This window comes from Microtus oregoni, unplaced genomic scaffold (assembly GCF_018167655.1).
Source record: "Microtus oregoni isolate MIOR12 unplaced genomic scaffold, Mior012 000003F_ref0000135, whole genome shotgun sequence".
Classification (NCBI taxonomy): domain Eukaryota; kingdom Metazoa; phylum Chordata; class Mammalia; order Rodentia; family Cricetidae; genus Microtus; species Microtus oregoni.
In genome coordinates, this window is record NW_024543062.1 from 1,668,506 (window position 1) to 1,680,799 (window position 12,294).

At 43.5% G+C, this 12,294-nt stretch overlaps 1 protein-coding gene across 1 annotated transcript in view; it reads right to left on the reverse strand.

Moving 5' to 3' along the window:
• Nucleotides 1-12,294, reverse strand: part of LOC121446547 (protein sidekick-1) — a 958,674-nt gene that overhangs the window by 676,398 nt on the left and 269,982 nt on the right. The gene's annotated exons all lie outside the window — the stretch shown is intronic.

The following is a 12,294-nucleotide window of genomic DNA, read 5'->3' on the forward strand; positions in this document are numbered from 1 at the left end:
TACAGTGTCACACCCAAGCTGAATGCAAAACAAGTGTCCACAGTTCACAGTCAGCACAATATTGTAATCTAGACAGAGCAGATCTTAGAGATGGCACCACTATACCATTTGATATCTTCAGTGAGGGTCAACTGTGGTGTTACAGAAATAAGCGGATTTGTGGGGCTGGGCAGCTGGACCCTGCAAGGGATGGAGCAGCTTCCTGGAGACCCAAGGCCAGAACTGGTTGCAGTTTCTATGCCCTTTCTTCTGTGCCCTTGCTTGTCAAAGTGTGGTCCCCACATCAGCAGTACAGTATACCCCAGAAACCTAGCTAGGAATTCAAACTCTCAGACCTGGCCCTGGACCCACTGAAGCAGAATCTCTACACTTAAAACCGACCCTGCTCAAATGTGAGAGCCACACCACAAGGACTACGGTTTAAATAATAGCTGGGGACATAACCCTCTCAGTAAAGGTTTTATAATGCAAACCTGAGGAACTAAGTTTGATCCCCATATAAAAGCTAGATGTGACAATGCACATCTGTAACCAAGCACTGGAGAGGCAGCAACGGGAACATCCCTGAGGCTTACCGGCCTGGTGGAAGCTTCAGGTTCAGAGAGACTCTGTCTGGAGTGCAATTGAAGAAAACCCCCAAGATTGATCACTGCCCCCGATGTACACCCATGCACATACACAAACACAAATGTGCACACACAGTTAAATCACTTATGTCAGAAATGTCACGATAATAAAAATGTGCAGATAAGCATAAGGATGAGGGATCTAGAGAGATGGCTTAGAGAGTAAGATCATTGACTGCTCTTGCAGAGGACCCAAGTTCAATTCCTAACACGCACACGATGGCTAGCAATCTTCTGTCACCTCAATTCTAGGGTATCCAGCACCCTCTTTTAGTCTCCACAGGCACCAGGCAGAGGCGTGGGTCCACAGACATACATGCAGGCAAAACAGCCAATATACATGAAATATTTTTAGTTAAGAAAGACAATGAACGAGTTATTACATTCTTAAATGACTTCATCAATCATCCACATAGTCTTCATTCTACTCATGCAACGAGCAGAATTTGTTCAGAAAGCTACAGACCAGATACAAATTCACTTTGCCCATCCCTAACCTTGCTGCTGCTTTATGATCCCTCCTAGCTGGCCTCGCCGGCATTAACAAAGCAGCCGTAAGGAAGCTCAGAAATGCCATCTCACTTCAGCAGCAGCTACCAGCACCAATCCCCAGTGCCCAGCTTCCGCTTTGTGAAGTGCTGAGTGCTGCAAATAGAACCACAGGCACATGGGTACCAGGGGAGAGGGCTGTCAGCTGGTATCCATACATAATTCAACAGTCCCATTATGGCTACAAACTCCATGCACGGTACATGTTATGATGTAGGATTCCCCTCTGTTTGCCGCGAGTATATTTTATTACCATTGGTTAATAAAGAAGCTGCTTTGGCCTATGGCAGGGCAGTATAGAGCTAGGCAGAAAAACGAAACTAAAAGCAGGGAAAAAGAAGGCAGAGTCAGGCAGGCACCATGTAGCTGCTGAAGGAGCAAGATGTGAGGAAACAAGCCATGACCTTCATAGTAAAATATAAAACATAGAAATGGGTTAATTTAAGATGTAAGAGATAGCTAGGAATACATCTGAGCCATTGGCCAGACAGTGTGGTACTTCATATCATTTTTGTGTGATTATTTGGGTCTGGGTGGCTGAGAAACAGTCTCTGTTTACAATGGTACACAGCAATGACCTCCATCCTAAGAAATTCCCATGGCTGGGACAGAACACACAAGTAAATACAATGTTAATTACATGCTTAAGAAGAAGACTGGTGGGCTTTTGGACTTACGCAACTATGCAGGACCATACTGTCAAACCCATGCTGCAATTAATTGATCTTTCATCAGCATTTGCCTTTCCCTAAATTTTTACTATCATCTTGGGGCTGACATTGGTCACTAACAGGAGGCCATGTAACACCGTGGGAAATGTTCATCAGGCAGACTGTTTTTCTAGTCAATCAATCCTTGGATGCTTTTCTACTTCCTATCAATGGATGTACATATGTATGTATATGTGCATGTGTATATATGTGTATGTGCATGTGTACATGTGCTTGTCGGCCTTGTACTTGTGTAGGGGCCAGAAGTTGACATCATCTCGTCTGTCTGTCTGTCTGTCTGTCTGCCTTTCTGCTCTCTCTATGACTCTCTCCATCTTACTGTGTAAGGTAGGTTTGCCCACTAAACTTAGAGCATACTATTTAGGCCAGTAAGCAGGCCAGCAAGCCCCCTGGGACCTACCTGTCTGAGTGTTCAGCATCTAGACTATAGACATACACTGTCATGCCTTGCTTTTATGTGGGTGCTTGAGATCCAAACTCAAGGGCCTCATGGTTACACAGCAAGTTCTTTGTCCCCTAGGCCATCATCTAAGTCCCCCCTTTTATGTCCCCCAACCCCTTAACATTTTCATACCAGCTATCCCTCTTATTCTGCACAATGTTGAAATGTGCCAAAATACTCTGCTAATAATCATTTAAGTCCTCCACGGTTAGCTTTGGTTAGAAGACGTTCTGAGATGCATGGTGGCAATCCTGCAGTACTCTAGATACACCAATTCTCCTAGCTGAGCCCAGCCAAGAACATATACCCCTGCTCCTCACTCTGGTAGGGGGGCACTTGTGGTAGCCAATGCAATTCAGACTTTTACAAGCTAAGTAGACACCTATGCAGATGAATACTCAATACAGACATGCCCACCACACCAGACAGCAACCTGACAGTTAGCATCAGCATCTAAGACACAGGCTGTTCCATCAGCCTCAGCCTTGAGTGACTTCAAAGAGTGGAAATTCTCTGCACAGCTCACACCACATCTCAACCATAATCAGGAGACTAATTTGCTTTATGCCACTGAAGCTTACGCTGATAACCACTCCAGTACCAGCTAGATTCTCTGTATTCTTCAGGCTACATTTCTGGAATCTGATGAGACACACAAAGAAACAGGAAGCCAGACAAGATGTTCAACTTGTGTTGAACTTCTATAGGCTGAAATGCATAGTCCAGGAGTGGTTGCCCAGGGAACATCAGCACACCAACACCTCAGTTTCGAACAAGAAACACCCAGCCACAGGCCACACCCCCGTTGAAACACAATCAGGACAAAGCTATATGGCCAGACTCTTAGGGCCAGACCTTTTTTGTTTTGTTTTGTTTTTGAGACAGGCTTTTTGTTTTTGTAGCTTTGGAGCATGTCCTAGGACTTGCTGTGTAGACCAGGCTGGTCTCGAACTCACAGAGATTCGCCTGCCTCTGCCTCCCAAGTGCTGGGATTAAAGGTGTGTGCTACATACGGCCAGACTCTTAATGCAACACTCTCTGCCCACCCTACACTGCTCAGAAGAGTGCTGGAGACTTTCAGGGCCTGGACCCCCCCACTTCTCCCTCTGCTTTCTCAGACAAAATGTTTCTTCACTAAACTTAGCTGCATGGGGAAAATGCTTTTTAAATTATTTCAGCAGTTATAAACTGTTGGAAACCAGGATGGATACATATGATCTTTGGAAATAGAAGGATTCTTACGGAACTATCCTAGAAAATTTATAAGCAGTCAAGCGTGTCTCCTCAGGCATTTAAAGATGAAATTGATGCGAGAAAGGCCAGATAGTCAAAAGCATTTACCAAAGAAAAAAGCCTTTGGCCAAGCATAATACAATTTATGAGGAAAATAATTCAAATACGAAAACTATCCAATTGTTATGGTTGGGGAATGAATTAAATGAGCTGAACGAGTAGCATAGATGGCTACTAATAATAATCTATAAGTAAGGAAAGATCATCGTTCACAAGCAAAGCATGTCTTCATGAGAAAAACAGAATGCTGGTGTTGAGTTTATTATAAGGTGGCCAGCTAGTGAGTCTTTTAAAGCAATTTAGAAGCTAATGTGTTCAGATCGTCCTCGAATACAGAACACACTGGAAAGTGAAGTGCAGGCAACTCCTATCCACAGCCACAAACGTGACCCAGACAAACCCAGCGCCCTGTGGCCAAGCAGTATGCTGCAGGCCAGAAGTAAGAAAGCACACTCATCGTCCTCTGATGGACGCTGGTGCCTTCTAGAATGCTGTCTTCGGCCATATGCAGATGAGAAAACAGCAAGTCTCCCCCACATCCATGGCAGGAATGGCTACTGCTGGGGGCAGGCCTGACACCGTTGTCTTTCTCACGGCAAAGGAGAATGACGTCCCCAGAGAATAGCAGTTCACACCCGGGATGGGTATGGCCGAGAGAACAGGGACCTTCTATGGTGGCACCTTGGTTTCCTAGCTATAGGCAGGGACACTATTTTGTCCATTTCTAACAGTACAATACTCTGGCATAGCCTCAGTGGGCTTGATGACACCAGGGTAGCAAAGGAGGAATCACTCCTCAGCGTTTCCAGGCCTGATGGGGGCAGTGGTGGTGGAGACCTTGCAGTGAAGGTAATCTTCCAAGCGTCTCTTGACACTGGGCGGTAGCTGAGGGGAAGCAGGAGGCTTTCAGCAAGTCCAGTTGGTCCCCCGTTTCCTGGTCTCCTTTTGGGGAATCAAGTGTAGGTTAATTAGTTTCCACTGGCCTTCTCACAAGTCTGACTTTGATGTTTCCCCCTCATTTCTCCACTTAGCTAGAAAAGAGACCCCTTTCAGAACTCATGTTGTCATTGAAGGACTTTCTAGTAAACTCCAGGGAAAAAACAAACCCAACTACCTCACAGCCTCTTAGGGACTTACGTTATAGACAATAGCTACTTTAAGGTATTTCCATAAACTCGGGGCTCTTTCAATACTGTTAAATATTTTGTGTGTGCGGTATACACACATGTGGATATGCAATGTTTACATGCGTCTGGGAGCAGGTGCACCTATGTGTGTGCCCGAAGTTGACATTGAGCTTCCTTCTCCATTACTCTCTGTTTTCTTTACTGAAGGAGAGTCTCTCATTGAACTTGGCTCTCAACAATTCTGGCTAGTGTAGCTACTCCCCTCGCCCTAGGCATCCATGGTCTCTGCCTCCCCTACAGGGATCACAGGTGCCTACAACTCCTGCTTAACTTTTCTAAACTCTGGTCCTCACTTCTGTGTGGCAAGTGCATTATTCATGGAGCCATGTTCTCGGTCCCTTGTTAAGTACTTTTAATGAATGAAAATACAAATATATAAGCACCTTGAGTCTACCATATGCCAGCAGGGAAACCAGTAGAGCACACAGCCTCCTATTCAGCCCCAGTTCAGAATGCCTCTCTGAGGAACGAGGGCTCTGTGTGCAGCAGAGAAAAGGAACCATGCCAGTAGGAGCAGCCTGCAGGAAGCAAAGGACCACAGTCAAATGCTTTCCCAAGCAGTCACTGCGAAGGTTCTTTCAGACTGCTGTGTGACCTTTACAATGTCACTGCTGGGGAGAGAGACCGTGTTCTAAGTTGTAACACCTTCCCTGTGACACACCTAACTCTGCAATGACAGGCTTCAGCACAGTAACTTTCTGTCACTCTGTGCAGAACTGCTTACAATTTAGGCTTACGTTTGGCTTTTTATCCAGTATTAAAATGTTTTCATTTTATTTTTAGTATTGTAAGGATTTAAAATTTTATATGTGTGTGTGTATATGCCACCTGTGTGCAGGTGTCTGTGGAGGTCAGAGGAGAGAGTCAGATCTCCTGGAGTTGGAGTTATAGGAACTTGGGAGTTGGCAGATGTGTGTGCTGGGAACCCAACTTGGGTTTTTGCTGTGGGATAATGCACTTGTACACTGTAAATACTTGTCACTCATATTGGTTTAATAAAACACTGATTGACCAGTAGCCAGGCAGGAAATACAGGCAGGGTAACCAGACTAGGAGAATTCTGGGAAGAAAAGGCAGAGATGCAATAATCATCCAGACATAGAGGAAGCAAGATGAGAATGCTTTACTGAGAAAAGGTACCAAGCTACATGGCTAAACATAGATAAGTATTGTGGGTTAAAATAAGTTGTAAGAACTAGCATTAAGAGCTAATAGGCCAAATATTTTATAATTAATATAAGCCTCTGTATGTTTATTTGGGACTGAATGGCTACAGGACCAGGTGGGACAGAAACTTCTGTCTACAGGTCCTCTCCAAGAGTAGCAAGTGTTTAACTGCTGAGCCATCTCTGCAGTCCCCAATATTAAAATTTTAAGTCAGTAAGATACCTTAAAATACAATAAGATAGTGTTACATTTTTAATTAGTTAGTATACAAAGGCTAAACTGTGTATCTAGGTTTTATCAAAGACTATTTACTTCTCTGAGATATATAATGACAACACGTAAGGACATTTGTTTTTTTCATATTATTATGCTTATTGATCTTTTAATAACACTCTGGGTTAATACTTTATTTGCCTAAGTCATACATGGAGTGATGCCCACCTTAGTAGATGAATTTAACCAAATTTAACAGTCATTTTTTTGAAAAGCTCTTATATGTCAGATACATTCTTAAACGCAGACTTATGGCATAGACTTTGGGAAGTACCAGTGGGAGACATGGGATAGCTCAGTTAATTGCACACTTTTTCTGTACAAGAGTGGGAAATGAGTTTGGATCCTAAGCACTCACATATAAGTCAGCTGCAGCAGTGTGCATCTGTAACATCAGAACAAGGAGAGGAACGACAGAGGGCACCCTGGAGCTCCATGACCTACCACCCTAGCAAAATTGGTGAGTTTTGGCTTAAGGAGAGATGATGTCTCGAAAAATACAGTGGAGAGTGCCCGAAGGAGATACTTGACTTTGACCTCTGCCTTCCACACACATGCACACATGTGTGGTATGACTAGACACATTTATACATGGAACACACAAAGAAAATGCTGGTAAGTATTACATCCATGATCTATACAAAGTGTCAAGGGGAGAATGACAGAGACAGATTCGAGGGAGGAAGGGTAGGGGTGGATGCCACATTCCAGGCAGAGACATATTAACACTTGAGAAGTGGTAAGAAGGCTTACTGGTGCCCAGAATGTTCAATGGCTCAGAGGCTCCCATTTTAGCATAGCAGTGAGAAAAAAAAAAAATCTGTATTGCGTGGAGTGTATGGAAGTGCAGTGATGGAACACAGTGAGCAGCTTGTGTCTGTTCTACTAGGCAACTTCTAACTCTGCAACGTAGAGCTAGAGTCGTCTATAACTGAGTACAAGTTTCCAACAAGGCCCATAAAAGCAAAACATACTCCACAACCTACGCTTTATTCCACAGGATATACTTAGTTACCATCAAGGCTACACTTTGTTCATTTTTTACTTAAAATGCAACAAACAGAATCCAGTTAAATGGAAACTATTTTGTCAAATGTCTAAGAGACTCTGGAAATCTGTTCTTTGATAATTAGCACTACAGGAATTCGCACTGGGATTGTGGAATTCGCACTGGGATTGTTGCTGGGCTTCCCTCCAGTAAAACAAAACCTCCTGCAATGGGATCCGCTGTCACAGCTTCCGCCTGACAACAGACGAGACCAAGTCTGTTCTGTCATGTAGACCATGTAAAAATAGTGATTTCTCACAGTTTCCTGTAAATTCTTTGCAAACTTTCCAGTAACCCTTTAAAGAATTTTATTATAGATTCAAGTATGATAGTTTTCAGGAAAAAAATAATAATGTTGGGAGGGGTTTATAGTTCAGCTGGAAGTGAGCTTGCCCAGCAGGCAGGATGCCCTAGGTTCCATCCCAAGTGTCGCATTCACCAGGTATGATGGACATGAGAGTGATCCTAGCACACAAGAGGCTGTGGCAAGAGGACCAGAAATGTCACCCAGCTAGACCCACCTCCTTCCAGGATTTTAAGATAACAAGTTTCCAGAAAAGGATGTTTGGTCCCAAAGATGCACAGATGACAGTGTGGACCCTGCCCGATGGCAGCTGGGAGGCAGGTATATGATATGATGTGCACTGCTCCTGCGTCCGTGAGATTCCTGGCCTCTGCACAGCATACATCACAGCAGACACCCGTCACCACTGCCCGGAGTGCCAGAGTGCCTTGTCAGACTCAGACCTGCTGCTCTCTCTGAGCTCTTAAACTTTTCTGTCCTCATTTTAGAGGAAGATTTTTTTTCTTTCACCTACCCCTTACACAAAGGTTGCCTGTGCCCAGGACCTCTTTAAAGAAGCCGCTGGTCAGTCTATGTACAAACAAATCTAATTGTATGTACATTTTCTTTGTGCCGTAAAGCATCATAACTTAGAATTTTAAAATCAGAATATTTCATGTGACGACAGTGGAGGAGCAAAGGCCCCGGGAGACAGGACATGTGTCTTCCACTCTGCCACTCTCAGCCCTCATGCCAAGGCCAGGTTTCAGTGGCATTCATCATCCTGGAATGGGTGCCTGTCATTCACCTATTTGGATCTTGTGCGCGCTGAGCTGGCGAGTCGTGAAAGGTATGCCGTAACTCTCCCTAATCTCACCGGCTCCCACAGCACACTTCCAGGTGCATGATCACCATGGCGATGGCTGCCTTGTTCAGTCATTCGTTCTACATCTACTCACTGAGCACAGATTGCAGACTGTGAGTTATACCTGGGGTCTAAGGACAACGGGATGTGGCCCTGCTCTGAAGTGAGGCGGGCAAGTCCATCATTCTCCACTGACTTCTGACCAGAGACTCACACAGAGAATCACCTCCCTAGAGGCTGCTCCAACGCTGCCACAAACACCACCGATGTCACCCGAGACATAAAATCCGCTCTTCTTTTACCCTACCCAGAGAGAAAAAAAAAAAGCAAGATTCCATACCCCTCTTTTAGCGTTTCACTGAAATTCCACACAAATAGTAAATCACTACTGTTTTTCATTTCTCAGACAGGGCCTAATGTATTCCAGGCAGATCTCAAATTCACTGAGCAGCCATGGAAGACCTTGAACTCCTGATCATTCTGCCCCCACCTCCTAAGTGCTAGAGTTATAGGTATACATGCCATCAAATGTGGTTCACGTAATACTGGGGTGGAACACAAGAGAATTTGTGAATACTAGCTAAGCATTCTACCAACCAATTTATATTCCCATCCCCCAAGTAGCTATTTAAAACCATGTGTGTGTGTGCGTGCATGAATTGTGTGCATACACACATATATCCTATCTTTGAGATAATGTTAAAACATAAATGTCAAGAAGGTAAAGTATTCCCAGTCATCTTTTGATTTTTAATAAACACACGTCAGAGAGTGCTGCAGGCTACCCTGGGATGCCACTAGTAAATACCCCTCAGGGTTTGTTCTTGTCTTCATAACGGTGGAGGAGTACTGAGCAAAGTTGAACCAGTCAGTGGCAGGCAGGGATGATGGAGCTGAGGGCAGATGATGCTAATTAAAGAAAGAAATGAGACTAGGAAAGAGAATCCAGAAAACAGTGGCCAGGAAAACCTCTTTTATGCCTCCTGTGCCTAAACTATCAGTTCAAGGTGTGGTCTAAATGTGAAGTCCTTAGCAGGACTACCTATGTCCTTTGCAGCCCAGAGCAATCAAACATTCCCTCCAGGTCAGAGCAGATCTACTTTATTGGGATCAAGAAGGGCAATGTGCTGTCAGGGCAGTAAGAAGAGACTTGGGGTCAAGGTGACATTTACTTATGGAAAATGTAAAGGTATTTCTAAACCTTCCTCACAATTAACGTAAGGCAACTTATTAATGCAGTCTGTTTAATTTGACTTTTTTTTTTAAATTGAAGCATGGTCTCTTATAGCCCAGGATGGCCTTAAACTCATCACGTAAGTGGGGATGACACTCTCATCTCTTGGTTCTCCTCTCTGCACACACTCCCCAGCCCCAGTGCAAGGATTATAGGAGTGGACCACCATGTGGCTATGTGTGAACCCAGAGCATCCTGACTAATGTCAAGAACTTGGCCAACCAAGCCACAGCCCCTGCTAGGTCTTCCTACCAAGAGCAAAAGATGTGCAGGAGACTGGCACACAGCAGCTGTGGCTACTCTAGTGGTGGGCAGTGCCACAGGGCCATCACAGCTGACCCCAAGCATGAGGTTCCAGAGCTGGCAGGGTGGGGAATAAAGAACTGAGTTGACTTAAGATGTTCACCCATCTGGCCAAATCAAAGACAGGGACTAGAAAGGAGGCTCTGTCACAGCTGTGAGGATGATGGTCCCTTAGAGGCTGCCCTGTCCTCTCTGCATAGGCTCCACAGACCCACTCCACAGAGGGAGGCTTCAGATCAGCGATGCCCAGGATATGTCAAACGAAACAAGTGATAAAGTGGATCTAGGCATGTTCACCCCAGCCAGATGCCTGGCTCTGGCAACAACACTGTCACCCTTGAAACAGAAGATCAGATAAATCTATGACAAATCTAAGATTCCCAAGATCCTCCTCGTACCTCTAGGGCTCAGAGGTAGCAAACTATGGAGACAAATTCACTAGGGCTGCTTTATCAATATCTAAGCAAGAAAAATGTGAGGGTTTATTTAGGGGAGAAGCAACAATTTGCCCCCACTTTATAAGGTGCTGAAGCGGGGAGCACATGTAGAAGAAACAAGATGAAAGTCCCTTAGCAGGACATCCAATGAACCTCACCTTCACATCTATCAACCAGGAGCCCCCAAATGCAGCAAGCTAAAACTCAGGACCAGAACTGGGAGCCGCACAGAACCAAGACTCAGGCTCTGTTCGCACCCTGCTCTGTGACTTCAAACTGACTGTTTAAACATTCACACAAAGACATGAGATGGGTATGTCCAAATCAACAGTGAAGACACAAAGACAGCAATACAGATTTGCAAGTTTACACAAGATGTGGCTTCATTTACAGGACACGTCAAACAGAAGTCATGAATCCAGGATGATAGCAGACCAGAGTTTGCCAGGGTGAAGCAAGGGACTGATTCCAAAGGGGCTTGAGGGGTTTCACAGTAAGATGGTTAGAGCATTCTGTCTTGAAGGCAGTGGGTAAAAACTCATTAAGGGATATAGTTAAAATCTGTGTGTTTTATTATATGTAAATTATACTTCAATTAAAAAAATAAAGAGACTGAGAAAAATAACAATAAAATATTTTAATGAGGTGTAATTTAATAGTCAATAAAGAATATGATTTTATAATTCAATTAAGTAAGTACTGATTGATAGTTCCTTCATAACAGCACAGTACTTTCTATTAAATTGGGTTCTTTTCCCAATGAAATGTCAATTGTTAAAAATATGAAATACCTGAAAAAGTAAAAAAAAAATCTCCAATTCACCACCTGATACAAACACTACTAGTGTTTTGCTTTATTGACTTCTGGATATTTTTCTACAAATAGATTTTGTTTTAAATTACTCTGCTAATTTGAACATACAGAGGGAAACATTAAGAATTAATTTAAAAGATGAATTAAAACTTGAATTCCTAATTAATTTATAAGTTCCAACTACTTGACATTGATTAGAAGTAAGCATGAGCAGGGTTTGTCACATGACTTTAAGTCTAAGACGAAGGAAAAGTGTGCACTGTGGGACGCTCCCTGGCTGATATGTACACATGGGCACACATGCATGTCTGGGGCAACTGCTAGTTCTGAAAATGGAGACTTTCGTTTCCTTCAGTCGTCTTTCATTTTTCATGGTAATGTTCAATTTTCTAACTAGGTGTATATGCATAGTTTAACTATAAGTATACAAATACATACATATGTAAAGTATGTAGATTAGTAATTAATTTGAAATGAAGGCCTAAATAGACATATTTTGTCATATAATAAGAGAATGTTGTAAATGGAGAAAATCTCAGGGGTGACTCTGGCTCTTAGAGCGGAGGAAACTTTTCACTAGAGATGTCAAGACATCTTCCTGAGGTCACACAGCGAGCCAGGAGGGAACTGAGACTGTATGATGACCTAAATCTACCCTCCATCTATACACAACTACCACAAGGTACAAGGTAATTAAATGCTACAATTAAGTGTGCAAGCCATAAATTTTATAAATGTAACATTCCACACTAAAGGAGCTAATTAGAACAACACACAAGTTACTTTAAAATTAAGCCCACAAATCAAAGGGACTATTTATACCTACCACTGTTTTCCATTGTCCTGGTGTCATAAAGATCTGCCCACACTTAACATAACCACGCTAATGGAAATTAATGCTCACATCTTCTTTTGTGACTTTTGTGAGTGGTGGAATGAAGCAGTGTGCTCTATTCATCTCAACTGCATTTCTTCCCACCAGACAAGACCCTCGGCCCATCAGGATCATGATCGTTAGAGCGCTCGGCATTGCTCTTTCTGA